The sequence below is a fragment of the Salvelinus fontinalis genome, unplaced genomic scaffold, assembly GCF_029448725.1.
Source record: "Salvelinus fontinalis isolate EN_2023a unplaced genomic scaffold, ASM2944872v1 scaffold_0628, whole genome shotgun sequence".
NCBI lineage: Eukaryota > Metazoa > Chordata > Actinopteri > Salmoniformes > Salmonidae > Salvelinus > Salvelinus fontinalis.
In genome coordinates this window covers 34296-61766 of record NW_026600837.1, presented here as the reverse complement: position 1 = coordinate 61766, position 27471 = coordinate 34296, and the positions used below count along the sequence as shown (strand labels likewise).

General features: G+C 42.5%; 22 non-coding genes across 22 annotated transcripts; all 22 read left to right on the top strand.

The window, feature by feature from the left end:
• Nucleotides 1-478: 478 nt before the first annotated feature.
• Nucleotides 479-550, top strand: trnap-ugg (transfer RNA proline (anticodon UGG)). Its single transcript has one exon. It is a non-coding gene; the product is annotated as a tRNA-Pro (tRNA).
• Nucleotides 551-1390: 840 nt separating this feature from the next.
• On the top strand, nucleotides 1391-1462 carry trnap-ugg (transfer RNA proline (anticodon UGG)). Its single transcript has one exon. It is a non-coding gene; the product is annotated as a tRNA-Pro (tRNA).
• Nucleotides 1463-2302: 840 nt separating this feature from the next.
• Nucleotides 2303-2374, top strand: trnap-ugg (transfer RNA proline (anticodon UGG)). Its single transcript has one exon. It is a non-coding gene; the product is annotated as a tRNA-Pro (tRNA).
• A 1438-nt stretch (nucleotides 2375-3812) lies between these two features.
• On the top strand, nucleotides 3813-3884 carry trnap-ugg (transfer RNA proline (anticodon UGG)). Its single transcript has one exon. It is a non-coding gene; the product is annotated as a tRNA-Pro (tRNA).
• A 1437-nt stretch (nucleotides 3885-5321) lies between these two features.
• Nucleotides 5322-5393, top strand: trnap-ugg (transfer RNA proline (anticodon UGG)). Its single transcript has one exon. It is a non-coding gene; the product is annotated as a tRNA-Pro (tRNA).
• A 1425-nt stretch (nucleotides 5394-6818) lies between these two features.
• On the top strand, nucleotides 6819-6890 carry trnap-ugg (transfer RNA proline (anticodon UGG)). The gene has a single exon. It is a non-coding gene; the product is annotated as a tRNA-Pro (tRNA).
• Nucleotides 6891-8642: 1752 nt separating this feature from the next.
• Nucleotides 8643-8714, top strand: trnap-ugg (transfer RNA proline (anticodon UGG)). The gene has a single exon. It is a non-coding gene; the product is annotated as a tRNA-Pro (tRNA).
• A 2349-nt stretch (nucleotides 8715-11063) lies between these two features.
• trnap-ugg (transfer RNA proline (anticodon UGG)) lies at nucleotides 11064-11135 on the top strand. The gene has a single exon. It is a non-coding gene; the product is annotated as a tRNA-Pro (tRNA).
• An 840-nt stretch (nucleotides 11136-11975) lies between these two features.
• Nucleotides 11976-12047, top strand: trnap-ugg (transfer RNA proline (anticodon UGG)). The gene has a single exon. It is a non-coding gene; the product is annotated as a tRNA-Pro (tRNA).
• An 840-nt stretch (nucleotides 12048-12887) lies between these two features.
• trnap-ugg (transfer RNA proline (anticodon UGG)) lies at nucleotides 12888-12959 on the top strand. Its single transcript has one exon. It is a non-coding gene; the product is annotated as a tRNA-Pro (tRNA).
• Nucleotides 12960-13799: 840 nt separating this feature from the next.
• trnap-ugg (transfer RNA proline (anticodon UGG)) lies at nucleotides 13800-13871 on the top strand. Its single transcript has one exon. It is a non-coding gene; the product is annotated as a tRNA-Pro (tRNA).
• An 840-nt stretch (nucleotides 13872-14711) lies between these two features.
• Nucleotides 14712-14783, top strand: trnap-ugg (transfer RNA proline (anticodon UGG)). Its single transcript has one exon. It is a non-coding gene; the product is annotated as a tRNA-Pro (tRNA).
• Nucleotides 14784-16535: 1752 nt separating this feature from the next.
• Nucleotides 16536-16606, top strand: trnap-ugg (transfer RNA proline (anticodon UGG)). Its single transcript has one exon. It is a non-coding gene; the product is annotated as a tRNA-Pro (tRNA).
• An 840-nt stretch (nucleotides 16607-17446) lies between these two features.
• On the top strand, nucleotides 17447-17518 carry trnap-ugg (transfer RNA proline (anticodon UGG)). Its single transcript has one exon. It is a non-coding gene; the product is annotated as a tRNA-Pro (tRNA).
• Nucleotides 17519-18358: 840 nt separating this feature from the next.
• trnap-ugg (transfer RNA proline (anticodon UGG)) lies at nucleotides 18359-18430 on the top strand. The gene has a single exon. It is a non-coding gene; the product is annotated as a tRNA-Pro (tRNA).
• Nucleotides 18431-19270: 840 nt separating this feature from the next.
• Nucleotides 19271-19342, top strand: trnap-ugg (transfer RNA proline (anticodon UGG)). Its single transcript has one exon. It is a non-coding gene; the product is annotated as a tRNA-Pro (tRNA).
• Nucleotides 19343-22004: 2662 nt separating this feature from the next.
• trnap-ugg (transfer RNA proline (anticodon UGG)) lies at nucleotides 22005-22076 on the top strand. Its single transcript has one exon. It is a non-coding gene; the product is annotated as a tRNA-Pro (tRNA).
• Nucleotides 22077-22916: 840 nt separating this feature from the next.
• On the top strand, nucleotides 22917-22988 carry trnap-ugg (transfer RNA proline (anticodon UGG)). The gene has a single exon. It is a non-coding gene; the product is annotated as a tRNA-Pro (tRNA).
• Nucleotides 22989-23828: 840 nt separating this feature from the next.
• trnap-ugg (transfer RNA proline (anticodon UGG)) lies at nucleotides 23829-23900 on the top strand. The gene has a single exon. It is a non-coding gene; the product is annotated as a tRNA-Pro (tRNA).
• An 840-nt stretch (nucleotides 23901-24740) lies between these two features.
• trnap-ugg (transfer RNA proline (anticodon UGG)) lies at nucleotides 24741-24812 on the top strand. Its single transcript has one exon. It is a non-coding gene; the product is annotated as a tRNA-Pro (tRNA).
• Nucleotides 24813-25652: 840 nt separating this feature from the next.
• On the top strand, nucleotides 25653-25724 carry trnap-ugg (transfer RNA proline (anticodon UGG)). Its single transcript has one exon. It is a non-coding gene; the product is annotated as a tRNA-Pro (tRNA).
• An 840-nt stretch (nucleotides 25725-26564) lies between these two features.
• trnap-ugg (transfer RNA proline (anticodon UGG)) lies at nucleotides 26565-26636 on the top strand. The gene has a single exon. It is a non-coding gene; the product is annotated as a tRNA-Pro (tRNA).
• The last annotated feature ends 835 nt before the right edge of the window (nucleotides 26637-27471 follow it).

The window sequence follows — 27471 nt, the reverse complement described above, 5'->3', positions numbered from 1 at the left end:
TTTTGACAAACATCGCTCTCGCTCTGCCGCCTTTCACCGAAAATGCAGAGGTGTGACATCAGTGGTTATGGAAGATTGAGAAGCATCCAGTACAAAAAAAAAGGTGAAATCTCTAGTTTCAAACTGACAGATTCCAATGGGGATTTCATCATTTATTCACATACCGGTGCGTCAATCGCCTCAAATTCAATGAGCTCCAATTCGTTTTGATGTCTTCTTTTTCAACTTCAAAATCATCATTTAGCTCTTCTTCATTTGTTTCTTGCTGTTACAGAAAATTAAAATTGAATCTGAAAGACTCGGAAGATTAATTACAGAGGATTTGAACTGAAACCTGGTCAACTGCTTGGAAGACAGCTATGCTCACAAGTATACCAACAAAACTCACGTGATTCACTGTGGCCTGGCACCATCGACAAGTCAATCCATATCTTCACCGTCATTGCTGGCGACAGCAAAAAAATGTCTTCCACGAAATGGCTCGTTGGTCTAGGGGTATGATTCTCGCTTTGGGTGCGGGAGGTCCAGGGTTCAAATCCCGGACGAGCCCTTTAACAGTCTGAGACAAGCGGATCTTTGTTTACTGGTTGGAGGGGCAACTGCCATCCCTGGAGTATAGGACGAGGTGGCTGAGTGATTAAGGCAATGGACTGCTAATCATTTGTGCTCTCCACTAGTGGCTTCAACATGTATTAATTTCTTCCTTGATTAAAAATCTGTAATTTTAACCGGTACTGGTTACCTTCAGACGAGTCCTGTGACACTTGTGGGGGTCGTAGAGCAAAACTGAGAACGGCATTGTGTTTGTTAGAGTCTCCCCTTTCCATAGAATGGTCAAACAATTTTGTTGGTCCAACCGTTCGGAAGATAAAGACATTTATATGAGAAAACTGATATTCGGGATGTCTCATGTTTTGACAAACATCGCTCTCGCTCTGCCGCCTTTCACCGAAAATGCAGAGGTGTGACATCAGCGGTTATGGAAGATTGAGAAGCATCCAGTGCAAAAAAAAAGGTGAAATCTCTAGTTTCAAACTGACAGATTCCAATGGGGATTTTATCATTTATTCACATACTGGTGCGTCAATCGGCTCAAATTCAATGAGCTCCAATTCGTTTTGATGTCTTCTTTTTCAACTTCAAAATCATCATTTAGCTCTTCTTCATTTGTTTCTTGCTGTTACAGAAAATGAAAATTGAATCTGAAAGACTCGGAAGATTAATTACAGAGGATTTGAACTGAAACCTGGTCAACTGCTTGGAAGACAGCTATGCTCACAAGTATACCAACAAAACTCACGTGATTCACTGTGGCCTGGCACCATCGACAAGTCAATCCATATCCTCACCGTCATTGCTGGCGACAGCAAAAAAATGTCTTCCACGAAATGGCTCGTTGGTCTAGGGGTATGATTCTTGCTTTGGGTGCGAGAGGTCCCGGGTTCAAATCCCGGACGAGCCCTTTAACAGTCTGAGACAAGCGGATCTTTGTTTACTGGTTGGAGGGGCAACTGCAATCCCTGGAGTATAGGACGAGGTGGCTGAGTGATTAAGGCAATGGACTGCTAATCATTTGTGCTCTCCACTAGTGGCTTCAACATGTATTAATTTCTTCCTTGATTAAAAATCTGTAATTTTAACCGGTACTGGTTACCTTCAGACGAGTCCTGTGACACTTGTGGGGGTCGTAGATCAAAACTGAGAACGGCATTGTGTTTGTTAGAGTCTCCCCTTTCCATAGAATGGTCAAACAATTTTGTTGGTCAAACCGTTCGGAAGCTAAAGACATTTATATGAGAAAACTGATATTCGGGATGTCTCATGTTTTGACAAACATCGCTCTCGCTCTGCCGCCTTTCACCGAAAATGCAGAGGTGTGACATCAGTGGTTATGGAAGATTGAGAAGCATCCAGTGCAAAAAAAAAGGTGAAATCTCTAGTTTCAAACTGACAGATTCCAATGGGGATTTTATCATTTATTCACATACCGGTGCGTCAATCGCCTCAAATTCAATGAGCTCCAATTCGTTTTGATGTCTTCTTTTTCAACTTCAAAATCATCATTTAGCTCTTCTTCATTTGTTTCTTGCTGTTACAGAAAATTAAAATTGAATCTGAAAGACTCGGAAGATTAATTACAGAGGATTTGAACTGAAACCTGGTCAACTGCTTGGAAGACAGCTATGCTCACAAGTATACCAACAAAACTCACGTGATTCACTGTGGCCTGGCACCATCGACAAGTCAATCCATATCCTCACCGTCATTGCTGGCGACAGCAAAAAAATGTTTTTCACGAAATGGCTCGTTGGTCTAGGGGTATGATTCTTGCTTTGGGTGCGAGAGGTCCCGGGTTCAAATCCCGGACGAGCCCTTTAACAGTCTGAGACAAGCGGATCTTTGTTTCCTGGTTGGAGGGGCAACTGCCATCCCTGGAGTATAGGACGAGGTGGCTGAGTGATTAAGGCAATGGACTGCTAATCATTTGTGCTCTCCACTAGTGGCTTCAACATGTATTAATTTCTTCCTTGATTAAAAATCTGTAATTTTAACCGGTACTGGTTACCTTCAGACGAGTCCTGTGACACTTGTGGGGGTCGTAGAGCAAAACTGAGAACGGCATTGTGTTTGTTAGAGTCTCCCCTTTCCATAAACTGGTCAAACAATTTTGTTGGTCAAACCGTTCGGAAGCTACAGACATTTATATGAGAAAACTGATATTCGGGATGTCTCATGTTTTGACAAACATCGCTCTCGCTCTGCCGCCTTTCACCGAAAATGCAGAGGTGTGACATCAGCGGTTATGGAAGATTGAGAAGCATCCAGTGCAAAAAAAAAGGTGAAATCTCTAGTTTCAAACTGACAGATTCCAATGGGGATTTTATCATTTATTCACGTACAGGTGTACTTTGGGTGCGAGAGGTCCCGGGTTCAAATCCCGAACGAGCCCTTTGTAGAGCCTTTAACAGTCTGAGACAGGCGGATCTTGGGCAACTGGTTGGAGGGGCAACTGCCATCCCTGGAGTGCAGGACGAGGTGGCTGAGTGATTAAGGCAATGGACTGCTAATCATTTGTGCTTTGCACAAGTGGCTTCAACATTGCACAACTTTTCTTCATTTCTTCCTTGATTAAAAATCTGTAATTTTAACCGGTACTGGTTACCTTCAGACGAGTCCTGTGACACTTGTGGGGGCCGTAGAGCAAAACTGAGAACGGCATTGTGTTTGTTAGAGTCTCCCCTTTCCATAGAATGGTCAAACCATTTTGTTGGTCAAACCGTTCGGAAGCTACAGACATTTATATGAGAAAACTGATATTCGGGATGTCTCATGTTTTGACAAACATCGCTCTCGCTCTGCCGCCTTTCACCGAAAATGCAGAGGTGTGACATCAGCGGTTATGGAAGATTGAGAAGCATCCAGTGCAAAAAAAAAGGTGAAATCTCTAGTTTCAAACTGACAGATTCCAATGGGGATTTTATCATTTATTCACATACCGGTGCGTCAATCGGCTCAAATTCAATGAGCTCCAATTCGTTTTGATGTCTTCTTTTTCAACTTCAAAATCATCATTTAGCTCTTCTTCATTTGTTTCTTGCTGTTACAGAAAATTAAAATTTAATCTGAAAGACTCGGAAGATTAATTACAGAGGATTTGAACTGAAACCTGGTCAACTGCTTGGAAGACAGCTATGCTCACAAGTATACCAACAAAACTCACGTGATTCACTGTGGCCTGGCACCATCGACAAGTCAATCCATATCCTCACCGTCATTGCTGGCGACAGCAAAAAAAATGTCTTCCACGAAATGGCTCGTTGGTCTAGGGGTATGATTCTTGCTTTGGGTGCGAGAGGTCCCGGGTTCAAATCCCGAACGAGCCCTTTAACAGTCTGAGACAAGCGGATCTTTGTTTACTGGTTGGAGGGGCAACTGCCATCCCTGGAGTATAGGACGAGGTGGCTGAGTGATTAAGGCAATGGACTGCTAATCATTTGTGCTCTCCACTAGTGGCTTCAACATGTATTAATTTCTTCCTTGATTAAAAATCTGTAATTTTAACCGGTACTGGTTACCTTCAGACGAGTCCTGTGACACTTGTGGGGGTCGTAGAGCAAAACTGAGAACGGCATTGTGTTTGTTAGAGTCTCCCCTTTCCATAGAATGGTCAAACAATTTTGTTGGTCAAACCATTCGGAAGCTACAGACATTTATATGAGAAAACTGATATTCGGGATGTCTCATGTTTTGACAAACATCGCTCTCGCTCTGCCGCCTTTCACCGAAAATGCAGAGGTGTGACATCAGCGGTTATGGAAGATTGAGAAGCATCCAGTGCAAAAAAAAAGGTGAAATCTCTAGTTTCAAACTGACAGATTCCAATTTGGATTTTATCATTTATTCACGTACCGGTGTACTTTGGGTGCGAGAGGTCCCGGGTTCAAATCCCGAACGAGCCCTTTGTAGAGCCTTTAACAGTCTGAGACAGGCGGATCTTGGGCAACTGGTTGGAGGGGCAACTGCCATCCCTGGAGTGCAGGACGAGGTGGCTGAGTGATTAAGGCAATGGACTGCTAATCATTTGTGCTTTGCACAAGTGGCTTCAACATTGCACAACTTTTCTTCATTTCTTCCTTGATTAAAAATCTGTAATTTTAACCGGTACTGGTTACCTTCAGACGAGTCCTGTGACACTTGTGGGGGTCGTAGAGCAAAACTGAGAACGGCATTGTGTTTGTTAGAGTCTCCCCTTTCCATAAACTGGTCAAACAATTTTGTTGGTCAAACCGTTCGGAAGCTACAGACATTTATATGAGAAAACTGATATTCGGGATGTCTCATGTTTTGACAAACATCGCTCTCGCTCTGCCGCCTTTCACCGAAAATGCAGAGGTGTGACATCAGCGGTTATGGAAGATTGAGAAGCATCCAGTGCAAAAAAAAAGGTGAAATCTCTAGTTTCAAACTGACAGATTCCAATGGGGATTTTATCATTTATTCACATACCGGTGCGTCAATCGGCTCAAATTCAATGAGCTCCAATTCGTTTTGATGTCTTCTTTTTCAACTTCAAAATCATCATTTAGCTCTTCTTCATTTGTTTCTTGCTGTTACAGAAAATTAAAATTGAATCTGAAAGACTCGGAAGATTAATTACAGAGGATTTGAACTGAAACCTGGTCAACTGCTTGGAAGACAGCTATGCTCACAAGTATACCAACAAAACTCACGTGATTCACTGTGGCCTGGCACCATCGACAAGTCAATCCATATCCTCACCGTCATTGCTGGCGACAGCAAAAAAATGTCTTCCACGAAATGGCTCGTTGGTCTAGGGGTATGATTCTTGCTTTGGGTGCGAGAGGTCCCGGGTTCAAATCCCGGACGAGCCCTTTAAAAGTCTGAGACAAGCGGATCTTTGTTTACTGGTTGGACGGGCAACTGCCATCCCTGGAGTATAGGACGAGGTGGCTGAGTGATTAAGGCAATGGACTGCTAATCATTTGTGCTCTCCACTAGTGGCTTCAACATGTATTAATTTCTTCCTTGATTAAAAATCTGTAATTTTAACCGGTACTGGTTACCTTCAGACGAGTCCTGTGACACTTGTGGGGGTCGTAGAGCAAAACTGAGAACGGCATTGTGTTTGATAGAGTCTCCCCTTTCCATAGAATGGTCAAACAATTTTGTTGGTCAAACCGTTCGGAAGCTACAGACATTTATTTGAGAAAACTGATATTCGGGATGTCTCATGTTTTGACAAACATCGCTCTCGCTCTGCCGCCTTTCACCGAAAATGCAGAGGTGTGACATCAGCGGTTATGGAAGATTGAGAAGCATCCAGTGCAAAAAAAAAGGTGAAATCTCTAGTTTCAAACTGACAGATTCCAATGGGGATTTTATCATTTATTCACGTACCGGTGTACTTTGGGTGCGAGAGGTCCCGGGTTCAAATCCCGAACGAGCCCTTTGTAGAGCCTTTAACAGTCTGAGACAGGCGGATCTTGGGCAACTGGTTGGAGGGGCAACTGCCATCCCTGGAGTGCAGGACGAGGTGGCTGAGTGATTAAGGCAATGGACTGCTAATCGTTTGTGCTCTCCACTAGTGGCTTCAACATGTATTAATTTCTTCCTTGATTAAAAATCTGTCATTTTAACCGGTACTGGTTACCTTCAGACGAGTCCTGTGACACTTGTGGGGGTCGTAGATCAAAACTGAGAACGGCATTGTGTTTGTTAGAGTCTCCCCTTTCCATAGAATGGTCAAACAATTTTGTTGGTCAAACCATTCGGAAGCTAAAGACATTTATATGAGAAAACTGATATTCGGGATGTCTCATGTTTTGACAAACATCGCTCTCGCTCTGCCGCCTTTCACCGAAAATGCAGAGGTGTGACATCAGTGGTTATGGAAGATTGAGAAGCATCCAGTGCAAAAAAAAGGTGAAATCTCTAGTTTCAAACTGACAGATTCCAATGGGGATTTTATCATTTATTCACATACCGGTGCGTCAATCGGCTCAAATTCAATGAGCTCCAATTCGTTTTGATGTCTTCTTTTTCAACTTCAAAATCTTCATTTAGCTCTTCTTCATTTGTTTCTTGCTGTTACAGAAAATGAAAATTGAATCTGAAACACTCGGAAGATTAATTACAGAGGATTTGAACTGAAACCTGGTCAACTGCTTGGAAGACAGCTATGCTCACAAGTATACCAACAAAACTCACGTGATTCACTGTGGCCTGGCACCATCGACAAGTCAATCCATATCCTCACCGTCATTGCTGGCGACGGCAAAAAATGTCTTCCACGAAATGGCTCGTTGGTCTAGGGGTATGATTCTCGCTTTGGGTGCGAGAGGTCCCGGGTTCAAATCCCGGACGAGTCCTTTAACAGTCTGAGACAAGCGGATCTTTGTTTACTGGTTGGAGGGGCAACTGCCATCCCTGGAGTATAGGACGAGGTGGCTGAGTGATTAAGGCAATGAACTGCTAATCGTTTGTGCTCTCCACTAGTGGCTTCAACATGTATTAATTTCTTCCTTGATTAAAAATCTGTAATTTTAACCGGTACTGGTTACCTTCAGACGAGTCCTGTGACACTTGTGGGGGTCGTAGAGCAAAACTGAGAACGGCATTGTGTTTGTTAGAGTCTCCCCTTTCCATAGAATGGTCAAACAATTTTGTTGGTCAAACCGTTCGGAAGCTACAGACATTTATATGAGAAAACTGATATTCGGGATGTCTCATGTTTTGACAAACATCGCTCTCGCTCTGCCGCCTTTCCCCGAAAATGCAGAGGTGTGACATCAGCGGTTATGGAAGATTGAGAAGCATCCAGTGCAAAAAAAAAGGTGAAATCTCTAGTTTCAAACTGACAGATTCCAATGGGGATTTTATCATTTATTCACATACCGGTGCGTCAATCGGCTCAAATTCAATGAGCTCCAATTCGTTTTGATGTCTTCTTTTTCAACTTCAAAATCTTCATTTAGCTCTTCTTCATTTGTTTCTTGCTGTTACAGAAAATGAAAATTGAATCTGAAAGACTCGGCAGATGAATTACAGAGGATTTGAACTGAAACCTGGTCAACTGCTTGGAAGACAGCTATGCTCACAAGTATACCAACAAAACTCACGTGATTCACTGTGGCCTGGCACCATCGACAAGTCAATCCATATCCTCACCGTCATTGCTGGCGACAGCAAAAAAATGTCTTTCACGAAATGGCTCGTTGGTCTAGGGGTATGATTCTCGCTTTGGGTGAGAGAGGTCCCGGGTTCAAATCCCGGACGATCCCTTTAACAGTCTGAGACAAGCGGATCTTTGTTTACTGGTTGGAGGGGCAACTGCAATCCCTGGAGTATAGGACGAGGTGGCTGAGTGATTAAGGCAATGGACTGCTAATCATTTGTGCTCTCCACTAGTGGCTTCAACATGTATTAATTTCTTCCTTGATTAAAAATCTGTAATTTTAACCGGTACTGGTTACCTTCAGACGAGTCCTGTGACACTTGTGGGGGTCGTAGAGCAAAACTGAGAACGGCATTGTGTTTGTTAGAGTCTCCCCTTTCCATAGAATGGTCAAACAATTTTGTTGGTCAAACCGTTCGGAAGCTACAGACATTTATATGAGAAAACTAATATTCGGGATGTCTCATGTTTTGACAAACATCGCACTCGCTCTGCCGCCTTTCACCGAAAATGCAGAGGTGTGACATCAGCGGTTATGGAAGATTGAGAAGCATCCAGTGCAAAAAAAAAGGTGAAATCTCTAGTTTCAAACTGACAGATTCCAATGGGGATTTTATCATTTATTCACATACCGGTGCGTCAATCGGCTCAAATTCAATGAGCTCCAATTCGTTTTGATGTCTTCTTTTTCAACTTCAAAATCTTTATTTAGCTCTTCTTCATTTGTTTCTTGCTGTTACAGAAAATGAAAATTGAATCTGAAAGACTCGGAAGATTAATTACAGAGGATTTGAACTGAAACCTGGTCAACTGCTTGGAAGACAGCTATGCTCACAAGTATACCAACAAAACTCACGTGATTCACTGTGGCCTGGCACCATCGACAAGTCAATCCATATCCTCACCGTCATTGCTGGCGACAGCAAAAAAATGTCTTCCACGAAATGGCTAGTTGGTCTAGGGGTATGATTCTCGCTTTGGGTGCGAGAGGTCCCGGGTTCAAATCCCGGACGAGCCCTTTAACAGTCTGAGACAAGCGGATCTTTGTTTACTGGTTGGAGGGGCAACTGCAATCCCTGGAGTATAGGACGAGGTGGCTGAGTGATTAAGGCAATGGACTGCTAATCATTTGTGCTCTCCACTAGTGGCTTCAACTTGTATTAATTTCTTCCTTGATTAAAAATCTGTAATTTTAACCGGTACTGGTTACCTTCAGACGAGTCCTGTGACACTTGTGGGGGTCGTAGAGCAAAACTGAGAACGTTATTGTGTTTGTTAGAGTCTCCCCTTTCCATAGAATGGTCAAACAATTTTGTTGGTCAAACCGTTCGGAAGCTACAGACATTTATATGAGAAAACTGATATTCGGGATGTCTCATGTTTTGACAAACATCGCTCTCGCTCTGCCGCCTTTCACCGAAAATGCTGAGGTGTGACATCAGCGGTTATGGAAGATTGAGAAGCATCCAGTGCAAAAAAAAAGGTGAAATCTCTAGTTTTAAACTGACAGATTCCAATGGGGATTTTATCATTTATTCACGTACCGGTGTACTTTGGGTGCGAGAGGTCCCGGGTTCAAATCCCGAACGAGCCCTTTGTAGAGCCTTTAACAGTCTGAGACAGGCGGATCTTGGGCAACTGGTTGGAGGGGCAACTGCCATCCCTGGAGTGCAGGACGAGGTGGCTGAGTGATTAAGGCAATGGACTGCTAATCATTTGTGCTTTGCACAAGTGGCTTCAACATTGCACAACTTTTCTTCATTTCTTCCTTGATTAAAAATCTGTAATTTTAACCGGTACTGGTTACCTTCAGACGAGTCCTGTGACACTTGTGGGGGTCGTAGAGCAAAACTGAGAACGGCATTGTGTTTGTTAGAGTCTCCCCTTTCCATAGAATGGTCAAACAATTTTGTTGGTCAAACCGTTCGGAAGCTACAGACATTTATATGAGAAAACTGATATTCGGGATGTCTCATGTTTTGACAAACATCGCTCTCGCTCTGCCGCCTTTCCCCGAAAATGCAGAGGTGTGACATCAGCGGTTATGGAAGATTGAGAAGCATCCAGTGCAAAAAAAAAGGTGAAATCTCTAGTTTCAAACTGACAGATTCCAATGGGGATTTTATCATTTATTCACATACCGGTGCGTCAATCGGCTCAAATTCAATGAGCTCCAATTCGTTTTGATGTCTTCTTTTTCAACTTCAAAATCTTCATTTAGCTCTTCTTCATTTGTTTCTTGCTGTTACAGAAAATGAAAATTGAATCTGAAAGACTCGGCAGATGAATTACAGAGGATTTGAACTGAAACCTGGTCAACTGCTTGGAAGACAGCTATGCTCACAAGTATACCAACAAAACTCACGTGATTCACTGTGGCCTGGCACCATCGACAAGTCAATCCATATCCTCACCGTCATTGCTGGCGACAGCAAAAAAATGTCTTTCACGAAATGGCTCGTTGGTCTAGGGGTATGATTCTCGCTTTGGGTGAGAGAGGTCCCGGGTTCAAATCCCGGACGATCCCTTTAACAGTCTGAGACAAGCGGATCTTTGTTTACTGGTTGGAGGGGCAACTGCAATCCCTGGAGTATAGGACGAGGTGGCTGAGTGATTAAGGCAATGGACTGCTAATCATTTGTGCTCTCCACTAGTGGCTTCAACATGTATTAATTTCTTCCTTGATTAAAAATCTGTAATTTTAACCGGTACTGGTTACCTTCAGACGAGTCCTGTGACACTTGTGGGGGTCGTAGAGCAAAACTGAGAACGGCATTGTGTTTGTTAGAGTCTCCCCTTTCCATAGAATGGTCAAACAATTTTGTTGGTCAAACCGTTCGGAAGCTACAGACATTTATATGAGAAAACTGATATTCGGGATGTCTCATGTTTTGACAAACATCGCTCTCGCTCTGCCGCCTTTCCCCGAAAATGCAGAGGTGTGACATCAGCGGTTATGGAAGATTGAGAAGCATCCAGTGCAAAAAAAAAGGTGAAATCTCTAGTTTCAAACTGACAGATTCCAATGGGGATTTTATCATTTATTCACATACCGGTGCGTCAATCGGCTCAAATTCAATGAGCTCCAATTCGTTTTGATGTCTTCTTTTTCAACTTCAAAATCTTCATTTAGCTCTTCTTCATTTGTTTCTTGCTGTTACAGAAAATGAAAATTGAATCTGAAAGACTCGGCAGATGAATTACAGAGGATTTGAACTGAAACCTGGTCAACTGCTTGGAAGACAGCTATGCTCACAAGTATACCAACAAAACTCACGTGATTCACTGTGGCCTGGCACCATCGACAAGTCAATCCATATCCTCACCGTCATTGCTGGCGACAGCAAAAAAATGTCTTCCACGAAATGGCTCGTTGGTCTAGGGGTATGATTCTCGCTTTGGGTGCGAGAGGTCCCGGGTTCAAATCCCGGACGAGCCCTTTAACAGTCTGAGACAAGCGGATCTTTGTTTACTGGTTGGAGGGGCAACTGCAATCCCTGGAGTATAGGACGAGGTGGCTGAGTGATTAAGGCAATGGACTGCTAATCATTTGTGCTCTCCACTAGTGGCTTCAACATGTATTAATTTCTTCCTTGATTAAAAATCTGTAATTTTAACCGGTACTGGTTACCTTCAGACGAGTCCTGTGACACTTGTGGGGGTCGTAGAGCAAAACTGAGAACGGCATTGTGTTTGTTAGAGTCTCCCCTTTCCATAGAATGGTCAAACAATTTTGTTGGTCAAACCGTTCGGAAGCTACAGACATTTATATGAGAAAACTGATATTCGGGATGTCTCATGTTTTGACAAACATCGCTCTCGCTCTGCCGCCTTTCCCCGAAAATGCAGAGGTGTGACATCAGCGGTTATGGAAGATTGAGAAGCATCCAGTGCAAAAAAAAAGGTGAAATCTCTAGTTTCAAACTGACAGATTCCAATGGGGATTTTATCATTTATTCACATACCGGTGCGTCAATCGGCTCAAATTCAATGAGCTCCAATTCGTTTTGATGTCTTCTTTTTCAACTTCAAAATCTTCATTTAGCTCTTCTTCATTTGTTTCTTGCTGTTACAGAAAATGAAAATTGAATCTGAAAGACTCGGCAGATGAATTACAGAGGATTTGAACTGAAACCTGGTCAACTGCTTGGAAGACAGCTATGCTCACAAGTATACCAACAAAACTCACGTGATTCACTGTGGCCTGGCACCATCGACAAGTCAATCCATATCCTCACCGTCATTGCTGGCGACAGCAAAAAAATGTCTTCCACGAAATGGCTCGTTGGTCTAGGGGTATGATTCTCGCTTTGGGTGCGAGAGGTCCCGGGTTCAAATCCCGGACGAGCCCTTTAACAGTCTGAGACAAGCGGATCTTTGTTTACTGGTTGGAGGGGCAACTGCAATCCCTGGAGTATAGGACGAGGTGGCTGAGTGATTAAGGCAATGGACTGCTAATCATTTGTGCTCTCCACTAGTGGCTTCAACATGTATTAATTTCTTCCTTGATTAAAAATCTGTAATTTTAACCGGTACTGGTTACCTTCAGACGAGTCCTGTGACACTTGTGGGGGTCGTAGAGCAAAACTGAGAACGGCATTGTGTTTGTTAGAGTCTCCCCTTTCCATAGAATGGTCAAACAATTTTGTTGGTCAAACCGTTCGGAAGCTACAGACATTTATATGAGAAAACTGATATTCGGGATGTCTCATGTTTTGACAAACATCGCTCTCGCTCTGCCGCCTTTCCCCGAAAATGCAGAGGTGTGACATCAGCGGTTATGGAAGATTGAGAAGCATCCAGTGCAAAAAAAAAGGTGAAATCTCTAGTTTCAAACTGACAGATTCCAATGGGGATTTTATCATTTATTCACATACCGGTGCGTCAATCGGCTCAAATTCAATGAGCTCCAATTCGTTTTGATGTCTTCTTTTTCAACTTCAAAATCTTCATTTAGCTCTTCTTCATTTGTTTCTTGCTGTTACAGAAAATGAAAATTGAATCTGAAAGACTCGGCAGATGAATTACAGAGGATTTGAACTGAAACCTGGTCAACTGCTTGGAAGACAGCTATGCTCACAAGTATACCAACAAAACTCACGTGATTCACTGTGGCCTGGCACCATCGACAAGTCAATCCATATCCTCACCGTCATTGCTGGCGACAGCAAAAAAATGTCTTCCACGAAATGGCTCGTTGGTCTAGGGGTATGATTCTCGCTTTGGGTGCGAGAGGTCCCGGGTTCAAATCCCGGACGAGCCCTTTAACAGTCTGAGACAAGCGGATCTTTGTTTACTGGTTGGAGGGGCAACTGCAATCCCTGGAGTATAGGACGAGGTGGCTGAGTGATTAAGGCAATGGACTGCTAATCATTTGTGCTCTCCACTAGTGGCTTCAACATGTATTAATTTCTTCCTTGATTAAAAATCTGTAATTTTAACCGGTACTGGTTACCTTCAGACGAGTCCTGTGACACTTGTGGGGGTCGTAGAGCAAAACTGAGAACGGCATTGTGTTTGTTAGAGTCTCCCCTTTCCATAGAATGGTCAAACAATTTTGTTGGTCAAACCGTTCGGAAGCTACAGACATTTATATGAGAAAACTGATATTCGGGATGTCTCATGTTTTGACAAACATCGCTCTCGCTCTGCCGCCTTTCACCGAAAATGCAGAGGTGTGACATCAGCGGTTATGGAAGATTGAGAAGCATCCAGTGCAAAAAAAAAGGTGAAATCTCTAGTTTCAAACTGACAGATTCCAATGGGGATTTTATCATTTATTCACATACCGGTGCGTCAATCGGCTCAAATTCAATGAGCTCCAATTCGTTTTGATGTCTTCTTTTTCAACTTCAAAATCTTCATTTAGCTCTTCTTCATTTGTTTCTTGCTGTTACAGAAAATGAAAATTGAATCTGAAAGACTCGGCAGATGAATTACAGAGGATTTGAACTGAAACCTGGTCAACTGCTTGGAAGACAGCTATGCTCACAAGTATACCAACAAAACTCACGTGATTCACTGTGGCCTGGCACCATCGACAAGTCAATCCATATCCTCACCGTCATTGCTGGCGACAGCAAAAAAATGTCTTCCACGAAATGGCTCGTTGGTCTAGGGGTATGATTCTCGCTTTGGGTGCGAGAGGTCCCGGGTTCAAATCCCGGACGAGCCCTTTAACAGTCTGAGACAAGCGGATCTTTGTTTACTGGTTGGAGGGGCAACTGCAATCCCTGGAGTATAGGACGAGGTGGCTGAGTGATTAAGGCAATGGACTGCTAATCATTTGTGCTCTCCACTAGTGGCTTCAACATGTATTAATTTCTTCCTTGATTAAAAATCTGTAATTTTAACCGGTACTGGTTACCTTCAGACGAGTCCTGTGACACTTGTGGGGGTCGTAGAGCAAAACTGAGAACGGCATTGTGTTTGTTAGAGTCTCCCCTTTCCATAGAATGGTCAAACAATTTTGTTGGTCAAACCGTTCGGAAGCTACAGACATTTATATGAGAAAACTGATATTCGGGATGTCTCATGTTTTGACAAACATCGCTCTCGCTCTGCCGCCTTTCCCCGAAAATGCAGAGGTGTGACATCAGCGGTTATGGAAGATTGAGAAGCATCCAGTGCAAAAAAAAAGGTGAAATCTCTAGTTTCAAACTGACAGATTCCAATGGGGATTTTATCATTTATTCACATACCGGTGCGTCAATCGGCTCAAATTCAATGAGCTCCAATTCGTTTTGATGTCTTCTTTTTCAACTTCAAAATCTTCATTTAGCTCTTCTTCATTTGTTTCTTGCTGTTACAGAAAATGAAAATTGAATCTGAAAGACTCGGCAGATGAATTACAGAGGATTTGAACTGAAACCTGGTCAACTGCTTGGAAGACAGCTATGCTCACAAGTATACCAACAAAACTCACGTGATTCACTGTGGCCTGGCACCATCGACAAGTCAATCCATATCCTCACCGTCATTGCTGGCGACAGCAAAAAAATGTCTTCCACGAAATGGCTCGTTGGTCTAGGGGTATGATTCTCGCTTTGGGTGCGAGAGGTCCCGGGTTCAAATCCCGGACGAGCCCTTTAACAGTCTGAGACAAGCGGATCTTTGTTTACTGGTTGGAGGGGCAACTGCAATCCCTGGAGTATAGGACGAGGTGGCTGAGTGATTAAGGCAATGGACTGCTAATCATTTGTGCTCTCCACTAGTGGCTTCAACATGTATTAATTTCTTCCTTGATTAAAAATCTGTAATTTTAACCGGTACTGGTTACCTTCAGACGAGTCCTGTGACACTTGTGGGGGTCGTAGAGCAAAACTGAGAACGGCATTGTGTTTGTTAGAGTCTCCCCTTTCCATAGAATGGTCAAACAATTTTGTTGGTCAAACCGTTCGGAAGCTACAGACATTTATATGAGAAAACTGATATTCGGGATGTCTCATGTTTTGACAAACATCGCTCTCGCTCTGCCGCCTTTCACCGAAAATGCAGAGGTGTGACATCAGCGGTTATGGAAGATTGAGAAGCATCCAGTGCAAAAAAAAAGGTGAAATCTCTAGTTTCAAACTGACAGATTCCAATGGGGATTTTATCATTTATTCACATACCGGTGCGTCAATCGGCTCAAATTCAATGAGCTCCAATTCGTTTTGATGTCTTCTTTTTCAACTTCAAAATCTTCATTTAGCTCTTCTTCATTTGTTTCTTGCTGTTACAGAAATTGAAAATTGAATCTGAAAGACTCGGAAGATGAATTACAGAGGATTTGAACTGAAACCTGGTCAACTGCTTGGAAGACAGCTATGCTCACAAGTATACCAACAAAACTCACGTGATTCACTGTGGCCTGGCACCATCGACAAGTCAATCCATATCCTCACCGTCATTGCTGGCGACAGCAAAAAAATGTCTTCCACGAAATGGCTTGTTGGTCTATGGGTATGATTCTTGCTTTGGGTGCGAGAGGTCCCGGGTTCAAATCCCGGACGAGCCCTTTAACAGTCTGAGACAAGCGGATCTTTGTTTACTGGTTGGAGGGGCAACTGCAATCCCTGGAGTATAGGACGAGGTGGCTGAGTGATTAAGGCAATGGACTGCTAATCATTTGTGCTCTCCACTAGTGGCTTCAACATGTATTAATTTCTTCCTTGATTAAAAATCTGTAATTTTAACCGGTACTGGTTACCTTCAGACGAGTCCTGTGACACTTGTGGGGGTCGTAGAGCAAAACTGAGAACGGCATTGTGTTTGTTAGAGTCTCCCCTTTCCATAGAATGGTCAAACAATTTTGTTGGTCAAACCGTTCGGAAGCTACAGACATTTATATGAGAAAACTGATATTCGGGATGTCTCATGTTTTGACAAACATCGCTCTCGCTCTGCCGCCTTTCACCGAAAATGCAGAGGTGTGACATCAGCGGTTATGGAAGATTGAGAAGCATCCAGTGCAAAAAAAAAGGTGAAATCTCTAGTTTCAAACTGACAGATTCCAATGGGGATTTTATCATTTATTCACATACCGGTGCGTCAATCGGCTCAAATTCAATGAGCTCCAATTCGTTTTGATGTCTTCTTTTTCAACTTCAAAATCTTCATTTAGCTCTTCTTCATTTGTTTCTTGCTGTTACAGAAAATGAAAATTGAATCTGAAAGACTCGGAAGATTAATTACAGAGGATTTGAACTGAAACCTGGTCAACTGCTTGGAAGACAGCTATGCTCACAAGTATACCAACAAAACTCACGTGATTCACTGTGGCCTGGCACCATCGACAAGTCAATCCATATCCTCACCGTCATTGCTGGCGACAGCAAAAAAATGTCTTCCACGAAATGGCTCGTTGGTCTAGGGGTATGATTCTCGCTTTGGGTGCGAGAGGTCCCGGTTCAAATCCCGGACGAGCCCTTTAACAGTCTGAGACAAGCGGATCTTTGTTTACTGGTTGGAGGGGCAACTGCAATCCCTGGAGTATAGGACGAGGTGGCTGAGTGATTAAGGCAATGGACTGCTAATCATTTGTGCTCTCCACTAGTGGCTTCAACATGTATTAATTTCTTCCTTGATTAAAAATCTGTAATTTTAACCGGTACTGGTTACCTTCAGACGAGTCCTGTGACACTTGTGGGGGTCGTAGAGCAAAACTGAGAACGGCATTGTGTTTGTTAGAGTCTCCCCTTTCCATAGAATGGTCAAACAATTTTGTTGGTCAAACCGTTCGGAAGCTACAGACATTTATATGAGAAAACTGATATTCGGGATGTCTCATGTTTTGACAAACATCGCTCTCGCTCTGCCGCCTTTCCCCGAAAATGCAGAGGTGTGACATCAGCGGTTATGGAAGATTGAGAAGCATCCAGTGCAAAAAAAAAGGTGAAATCTCTAGTTTCAAACTGACAGATTCCAATGGGGATTTTATCATTTATTCACATACCGGTGCGTCAATCGGCTCAAATTCAATGAGCTCCAATTCGTTTTGATGTCTTCTTTTTCAACTTCAAAATCTTCATTTAGCTCTTCTTCATTTGTTTCTTGCTGTTACAGAAAATGAAAATTGAATCTGAAAGACTCGGAAGATTAATTACAGAGGATTTGAACTGAAACCTGGTCAACTGCTTGGAAGACAGCTATGCTCACAAGTATACCAACAAAACTCACGTGATTCACTGTGGCCTGGCACCATCGACAAGTCAATCCATATCCTCACCGTCATTGCTGGCGACAGCAAAAAAATGTCTTCCACGAAATGGCTCGTTGGTCTAGGGGTATGATTCTCGCTTTGGGTGCGAGAGGTCCCGGGTTCAAATCCCGGACGAGCCCTTTAACAGTCTGAGACAAGCGGATCTTTGTTTACTGGTTGGAGGGGCAACTGCAATCCCTGGAGTATAGGACGAGGTGGCTGAGTGATTAAGGCAATGGACTGCTAATCATTTGTGCTCTCCACTAGTGGCTTCAACATGTATTAATTTCTTCCTTGATTAAAAATCTGTAATTTTAACCGGTACTGGTTACCTTCAGACGAGTCCTGTGACACTTGTGGGGGTCGTAGAGCAAAACTGAGAACGGCATTGTGTTTGTTAGAGTCTCCCCTTTCCATAGAATGGTCAAACAATTTTGTTGGTCAAACCGTTCGGAAGCTACAGACATTTATATGAGAAAACTGATATTCGGGATGTCTCATGTTTTGACAAACATCGCTCTCGCTCTGCCGCCTTTCACCGAAAATGCAGAGGTGTGACATCAGCGGTTATGGAAGATTGAGAAGCATCCAGTGCAAAAAAAAAGGTGAAATCTCTAGTTTCAAACTGACAGATTCCAATGGGGATTTTATCATTTATTCACATACCGGTGCGTCAATCGGCTCAAATTCAATGAGCTCCAATTCGTTTTGATGTCTTCTTTTTCAACTTCAAAATCTTCATTTAGCTCTTCTTCATTTGTTTCTTGCTGTTACAGAAAATGAAAATTGAATCTGAAAGACTCGGAAGATTAATTACAGAGGATTTGAACTGAAACCTGGTCAACTGCTTGGAAGACAGCTATGCTCACAAGTATACCAACAAAACTCACGTGATTCACTGTGGCCTGGCACCATCGACAAGTCAATCCATATCCTCACCGTCATTGCTGGCGACAGCAAAAAAATGTCTTCCACGAAATGGCTCGTTGGTCTAGGGGTATGATTCTCGCTTTGGGTGCGAGAGGTCCCGGGTTCAAATCCCGGACGAGCCCTTTAACAGTCTGAGACAAGCGGATCTTTGTTTACTGGTTGGAGGGGCAACTGCAATCCCTGGAGTATAGGACGAGGTGGCTGAGTGATTAAGGCAATGGACTGCTAATCATTTGTGCTCTCCACTAGTGGCTTCAACATGTATTAATTTCTTCCTTGATTAAAAATCTGTAATTTTAACCGGTACTGGTTACCTTCAGACGAGTCCTGTGACACTTGTGGGGGTCGTAGAGCAAAACTGAGAACGGCATTGTGTTTGTTAGAGTCTCCCCTTTCCATAGAATGGTCAAACAATTTTGTTGGTCAAACCGTTCGGAAGCTACAGACATTTATATGAGAAAACTGATATTCGGGATGTCTCATGTTTTGACAAACATCGCTCTCGCTCTGCCGCCTTTCACCGAAAATGCAGAGGTGTGACATCAGCGGTTATGGAAGATTGAGAAGCATCCAGTGCAAAAAAAAAGGTGAAATCTCTAGTTTCAAACTGACAGATTCCAATGGGGATTTTATCATTTATTCACATACCGGTGCGTCAATCGGCTCAAATTCAATGAGCTCCAATTCGTTTTGATGTCTTCTTTTTCAACTTCAAAATCTTCATTTAGCTCTTCTTCATTTGTTTCTTGCTGTTACAGAAAATGAAAATTGAATCTGAAAGACGCGGAAGATTAATTACAGAGGATTTGAACTGAAACCTGGTCAACTGCTTGGAAGACAGCTATGCTCACAAGTATACCAACAAAACTCACGTGATTCACTGTGGCCTGGCACCATCGACAAGTCAATCCATATCCTCACCGTCATTGCTGGCGACAGCAAAAAAATGGCTTCCACGAAATGGCTCGTTGGTCTAGGGGTATGATTCTCGCTTTGGGTGCGAGAGGTCCCTGGTTCAAATCCCGGACGAGCCCTTTAACAGTCTGAGACAAGCGGATCTTTGTTTACTGGTTGGAGGGGCAACTGCAATCCCTGGAGTATAGGATGAGGTGGCTGAGTGATTAAGGCAATGGACTGCTAATCATTTGTGCTCTCCACTAGTGGCTTCAACATGTATTAATTTCTTCCTTGATTAAAAATCTGTAATTTTAACCTGTTGGGGATGGGGGCGCTGTTTAGACTACTTATGCTAATTTGGCTAATTTTTTAAACGGCTTCCCACAAAATCCTTGATCGTACAATATGCATATTATTATTATTATTGGATAGAAAACAGTCTATAGTTTCTATAGGAGTTGAAATTTTGTCTCTAAGTGGAACAGAGCCCATTCTACAGCAATTTCCCTGACATGGAGTCAGATTTGAGAAATGTTGGCCACTGTTCTGAAGTCATTTAAAAGGGCACTGTCGTTGCTATGACTATACGGACACTTCTTACGTCTTCCCCTGGATGCCTTTACGTGATGACGATTCCAACGGGGTCGATTGCGCGTTCACAGGCCCTACAAATGAAAAAACCCTGAAGCTAGTCATTCTTTGGGAGCTGCGTCATGAGCCAAGAAGACACCGGCGCGCACCTGTTCCAAGCGTTAGTTTAGCCTGTTATATTTCTCCGGTCATCTTTTCACTCGTTATAGGAGTTAAAAACATCATAAGGTAGTTAATTTAAAGCGTTTTATAGCAATTTATATCCGTTTAGTGCGATTTTGGGACATTTATTTTTGCAACGATGTGAAAAGTTGGGCACGCTTTTCAGTTCATCCCGAACGCAGTTGACATTTCCACATGGCAAGAGGACAGCTTTCCACCAAAAGACGATTTCTCCCAAGAAAGGATCCTTTGCCCAAGATACTGATGGAAGAACAGCTCAAGGTAGGACATTTTTATTATGATAAATCGTGTTTCTGTCGAAACATTTTAGTGGCTTAGGACGCCATGTTTTTTGACGTAGCTTCGCTTGGCGCAAACTGTATTGAAAAGTAAGGATAAATTAAAAAATGTAATAACGCAATTGTATTAAGAATTAAATTGTCTATCAATCCCTGTCCACCCTGTATTTTTTAGTCACGTTTATGAGTATTTATGTATAAGAGTAGATCACTGTCTAAGTGGAGCAAGGACATTTTCTGACCAACTGAGCTACATTTCACATTGTCTAACCATGATTTTGGGGGCTAAATATAAACATTTTCGATCAAACTGTATATGCATGTTGTAATGTGATGTTACAGGAGTGTCATCGGAAGAATTCTGAGAAGGTTAGTGAAAAAATTAATATCTTTTGGCGATGTTGACTTTTATCGCTCACTTTGGCTAGAATCAATGCTGGGCTGCTAATTGCTATGTGCTAAGCTAATATAACGATTTATTGTGTTTTCGCTGTAAGACACTTAGAAAATCTGAAATATTGTCTGTATTCACAGGATCTGTGTCTTTCGATTCGTGTATGCTGTGTATTTTTACGAAATGTTTGATGATTAGTAGTTAGGTAAACACGTTGCTCATTGTAATTATTCTAGTCCATTTGTGATGGTGGGTGCAATTGTAAACTATGCCATCTACCTGAAATATGCACTTTTTTCTAACAAAACCTATCCCATACCATAAATATGTTATCAGACTGTCATCTAATGAGTTTTTTTGTTGGTTAGGGGCTATAAATATCTTAGTTTAGCCGAATTGGTGATGGCTACTGGTGTTGGTGGACAAATAAAAGATGGTGGATTATGCTAATGTGTTTTTAGGTAATAGATGTACATCTTTACATATTGTGTCTTCCCTGTAAAACATTTTAAAAATCGGAAATGTTGACTGGATTCACAAGATCTGTGTCTTTCATTAGCTGTATTGGACTTTAATGTGTGAAAGTTAAATATTTAAAAAAAATATTTTTTTTGAATTTCGCGGCACTGGTTTTTCAGTGGGGGGGGGGGGGGGGGTGCCGCTAGCGCCACGCTGATCCTAGACAGGTTAACCGGTACTGGTTACCTTCAGACGAGTCCTGTGACACTTGTGGGGGTCGTAGAGCAAAACTGAGAACGGCATTGTGTTTGTTAGAGTCTCCCCTTTCCATAGAATGGTCAAACAATTTTGTTGGTCAAACCATTCGGAAGCTACAGACATTTATATGAGAAAACTGATATTCGGGATGTCTCATGTTTTGACAAACATCGCTCTCGCTCTGCCGCCTTTCACCGAAAATGCAGAGGTGTGACATCAGTGGTTATGGAAGATTGAGAAGCATCCAGTGCAAAAAAAAAGGTGAAATCTCTAGTTTCAAACTGACAGATTCCAATGGGGATTTTATCATTTATTCACATACCGGTGCGTCAATCGGCTCAAATTCAATGAGCTCCAATTCGTTTTGATGTCTTCTTTTTCAACTTCAAAATCTTCATTTAGCTCTTCTTCATTTGTTTCTTGCTGTTACAGAAAATGAAAATTGAATCTGAAAGACTCGGAAGATTAATTACAGAGGATTTGAACTGAAACCTGGTCAACTGCTTGGAAGACAGCTATGCTCACAAGTATACCAACAAAACTCACGTGATTCACTGTGGCCTGGCACCATCGACAAGTCAATCCATATCCTCACCGTCATTGCTGGCGACAGCAAAAAAATGTCTTCCACGAAATGGCTCGTTGGTCTAGGGGTATGATTCTCGCTTTGGGTGCGAGAGGTCCCGGGTTCAAATCCCGGACGAGCCCTTTAACAGTCTGAGACAAGCGGATGTTTGTTTACTGGTTGGAGGGGCAACTGCAATCCCTGGAGTATAGGACGAGGTGGCTGAGTTATTAAGGCAATGGACTGCTATTCATTTGTGCTCTCCACTAGTGGCTTCAACATGTATTAATTTCTTCCTTGATTAAAAATCTGTAATTTTAACCGGTACTGGTTACCTTCAGACGAGTCCTGTGACACTTGTGGGGGTCGTAGAGCAAAACTGAGAACGGCATTGTGTTTGTTAGAGTTTCCCCTTTCCATAGAATGGTCAAACAATTTTGTTGGTCAAACCGTTCGGAAGCTACAGACATTTATATGAGAAAACTGATATTCGGGATGTCTCATGTTTTGACAAACATCGCTCTCGCTCTGCTGCCTTTCACCGAAAATGCAGAAGTGTGACATCAGTGGTTATGGAAGATTGAGAAGCATCCAGTGCAAAAAAAAAGGTGAAATCTCTAGTTTCAAACTGACAGATTCCAATGGGGATTTTATCATTTATTCACATACCGGTGCGTCAATCGGCTCAAATTCAATGAGCTCCAATTCGTTTTGATGTCTTCTTTTTCAACTTCAAAATCTTCATTTAGCTCTTCTTCATTTGTTTCTTGCTGTTACAGAAAATGAAAATTGAATCTGAAAGACTCGGAAGATTAATTACAGAGGATTTGAACTGAAACCTGGTCAACTGCTTGGAAGACAGCTATGCTCACAAGTATACCAACAAAACTCACGTGATTCACTGTGGCCTGGCACCATCGACAAGTCAATCCATATCCTCACCGTCATTGCTGGCGACAGCAAAAAAATGGCTTCCACGAAATGGCTCGTTGGTCTAGGGGTATGATTCTCGCTTTGGGTGCGAGAGGTCCCTGGTTCAAATCCTGGACGAGCCCTTTAACAGTCTGAGACAAGCGGATCTTTGTTTACTGGTTGGAGGGGCAACTGCAATCCCTGGAGTATAGGATGAGGTGGCTGAGTGATTAAGGCAATGGACTGCTAATCATTTGTGCTCTCCACTAGTGGCTTAAACATGTATTAATTTCTTCCTTGATTAAAAATCTGTAATTTTAACCGGTACTGGTTACCTTCAGACGAGTCCTGTGACACTTGTGGGGGTCGTAGAGCAAAACTGAGAACGGCATTGTGTTTGTTAGAGTCTCCCCTTTCCATAGAATGGTCAAACAATTTTGTTGGTCAAACCATTCGGAAGCTACAGACATTTATATGAGAAAACTGATATTCGGGATGTCTCATGTTTTGACAAACATCGCTCTCGCTCTGCCGCCTTTCACCGAAAATGCAGAGGTGTGACATCAGTGGTTATGGAAGATTGAGAAGCATCCAGTGCAAAAAAAAAGGTGAAATCTCTAGTTTCAAACTGACAGATTCCAATGGGGATTTTATCATTTATTCACATACCGGTGCGTCAATCGGCTCAAATTCAATGAGCTCCAATTCGTTTTGATGTCTTCTTTTTCAACTTCAAAATCTTCATTTAGCTCTTCTTCATTTGTTTCTTGCTGTTACAGAAAATGAAAATTGAATCTGAAAGACTCGGAAGATTAATTACAGAGGATTTGAACTGAAACCTGGTCAACTGCTTGGAAGACAGCTATGCTCACAAGTATACCAACAAAACTCACGTGATTCACTGTGGCCTGGTACCATCGACAAGTCAATCCATATCCTCACCGTCATTGCTGGCGATAGCAAAAAAATGTCTTTGACGAAATGGCTCGTTGGTCTAGGGGTATGATTCTCGCTTTGGGTGCGAGAGGTCCCGGGTTCAAATCCCGGACGAGCCCTTTAACAGTCTGAGACAAGCGGATCTTTGTTTACTGGTTGGAGGGGTAACTGCCATCCCTGGAGTATAGGACGAGGTGGCTGAGTGATTAAGGCAATGGACTGCTAATCATTTGTGCTCTCCACTAGTGGCTTCAACATGTATTAATTTCTTCCTTGATTAAAAATCTGTAATTTTAACCGGTACTGGTTACCTTCAGACGAGTCCTGTGACACTTGTGGGGGTGGTAGAGCAAAACTGAGAACGGCATTGTGTTTGTTAGAGTCTCCCCTTTCCATAGAATGGTCAAACAATTTTGTTGGTCAAACCATTCGGAAGCTACAGACATTTATATGAGAAAACTGATATTCGGGATGTCTCATGTTTTGACAAACATCGCTCTCGCTCTGCCGCCTTTCACCGAAAATGCAGAGGTGTGACATCAGTGGTTATGGAAGATTGAGAAGCATCCAGTGCAAAAAAAAAGGTGAAATCTCTAGTTTCAAACTGACAGATTCCAATGGGGATTTTATCATTTATTCACATACCGGTGCGTCAATCGGCTCAAATTCAATGAGCTCCAATTCGTTTTGATGTCTTCTTTTTCAACTTCAAAATCTTCATTTAGCTCTTCTTCATTTGTTTCTTGCTGTTACAGAAAATGAAAATTGAATCTGAAAGACTCGGAAGATTAATTACAGAGGATTTGAACTGAAACCTGGTCAACTGCTTGGAAGACAGCTATGCTCACAAGTATACCAACAAAACTCACGTGATTCACTGTGGCCTGGCACCATCGACAAGTCAATCCATATCCTCACCGTCATTGCTGGCGACAGCAAAAAAATGGCTTCCACGAAATGGCTCGTTGGTCTAGGGGTATGATTCTCGCTTTGGGTGCGAGAGGTCCCTGGTTCAAATCCCGGACGAGCCCTTTAACAGTCTGAGACAAGCGGATCTTTGTTTACTGGTTGGAGGGGCAACTGCAATCCCTGGAGTATAGGATGAGGTGGCTGAGTGATTAAGGCAATGGACTGCTAATCATTTGTGCTCTCCACTAGTGGCTTCAACATGTATTAATTTCTTCCTTGATTAAAAATCTGTAATTTTAACCGGTACTGGTTACCTTCAGACGAGTCCTGTGACACTTGTGGGGGTCGTAGAGCAAAACTGAGAACGGCATTGTGTTTGTTAGAGTCTCCCCTTTCCATAGAATGGTCAAACAATTTTGTTGGTCAAACCATTCGGAAGCTACAGACATTTATATGAGAAAACTGATATTCGGGATGTCTCATGTTTTGACAAACATCGCTCTCGCTCTGCCGCCTTTCACCGAAAATGCAGAGGTGTGACATCAGTGGTTATGGAAGATTGAGAAGCATCCAGTGCAAAAAAAAAGGTGAAATCTCTAGTTTCAAACTGACAGATTCCAATGGGGATTTTATCATTTATTCACATACCGGTGCGTCAATCGGCTCAAATTCAATGAGCTCCAATTCGTTTTGATGTCTTCTTTTTCAACTTCAAAATCTTCATTTAGCTCTTCTTCATTTGTTTCTTGCTGTTACAGAAAATGAAAATTGAATCTGAAAGACTCGGAAGATTAATTACAGAGGATTTGAACTGAAACCTGGTCAACTGCTTGGAAGACAGCTATGCTCACAAGTATACCAACAAAACTCACGTGATTCACTGTGGCCTGGTACCATCGACAAGTCAATCCATATCCTCACCGTCATTGCTGGCGATAGCAAAAAAATGTCTTTGACGAAATGGCTCGTTGGTCTAGGGGTATGATTCTCGCTTTGGGTGCGAGAGGTCCCGGGTTCAAATCCCGGACGAGCCCTTTAACAGTCTGAGACAAGCGGATCTTTGTTTACTGGTTGGAGGGGTAACTGCCATCCCTGCAGTATAGGACGAGGTGGCTGAGTGATTAAGGCAATGGACTGCTAATCATTTGTGCTCTCCACTAGTGGCTTCAACATGTATTAATTTCTTCCTTGATTAAAAATCTGTAATTTTAACCGGTACTGGTTACCTTCAGACGAGTCCTGTGACACTTGTGGGGGTCGTAGAGCAAAACTGAGAACGGCATTGTGTTTGTTAGAGTCTCCCCTTTCCATAGAATGGTCAAGCAATTTTGTTGGTCAAACCGTTCGGAAGCTACAGACATTTATATGAGAAAACTGATATTCGGGATGTCTCATGTTTTGACAAACATCGCTCTCGCTCTGCCGCCTTTCACCGAAAATGCAGAGGTGTGACATCAGTGGTTATGGAAGATTGAGAAGCATCCAGTGCAAAAAAAAAGGTGAAATCTCTAGTTTCAAACTGACAGATTCCAATGGGGATTTTATCATTTATTCACATACCGGTGCGTCAATCGGCTCAAATTCAATGAGCTCCAATTCGTTTTGATGTCTTCTTTTTCAACTTCAAAATCTTCATTTAGCTCTTCTTCATTTGTTTCTTGCTGTTACAGAAAATGAAAATTGAATCTGAAAGACTCGGAAGATTAATTACAGAGGATTTGAACTGAAACCTGGTCAACTGCTTGGAAGACAGCTATGCTCACAAGTATACCAACAAAACTCACGTGATTCACTGTGGCCTGGTACCATCGACAAGTCAATCCATATCCTCACCGTCATTGCTGGCGATAGCAAAAAAATGTCTTTGACGAAATGGCTCGTTGGTCTAGGGGTATGATTCTCGCTTTGGGTGCGAGAAGTCCCGGGTTCAAATCCCGGACGAGCCCTTTAACAGTCTGAGACAAGCGGATCTTTGTTTACTGGTTGGAGGGGTAACTGCCATCCCTGCAGTATAGGACGAGGTGGCTGAGTGATTAAGGCAATGGACTGCTAATCATTTGTGCTCTCCACTAGTGGCTTCAACATGTATTAATTTCTTCCTTGATTAAAAATCTGTAATTTTAACCGGTACTGGTTACCTTCAGACGAGTCCTGTGACACTTGTGGGGGTCGTAGAGCAAAACTGAGAACGGCATTGTGTTTGTTAGAGTCTCCCCTTTCCATAGAATGGTCAAGCAATTTTGTTGGTCAAACCGTTCGGAAGCTACAGACATTTATATGAGAAAACTGATGTTCGGGATGTCTCATGTTTTGACAAACATCGCTCTCGCTCTGCCGCCTTTCACCGAAAATGCAGAGGTGTGACATCAGCGGTTATGGAAGATTGAGAAGCATCCAGTGCAAAAAAAAGGTGAAATCTCTAGTTTCAAACTGACAGATTCCAATGGGGATTTTATCATTTATTCACATACCGGTGCGTCAATCGGCTCAAATTCAATGAGCTCCAATTCGTTTTGATGTCTTCTTTTTCAACTTCAAAATCTTAATTTAGCTCTTCTTCATTTGTTTCTTGCTGTTACAGAAAATGAAAATTGAATCTGAAAGACTCGGCAGATGAATTACAGAGGATTTGAACTGAAACCTGGTCAACTGCTTGGAAGACAGCTATTTTACATTTACATTTAAGTCATTTAGCAGACGCTCTTATCCAGAGCGACTTACAAATTGGTGCATTCACCTAATGACATCCAGTGGAACAGCCACTTTACAATAGTGCATCTA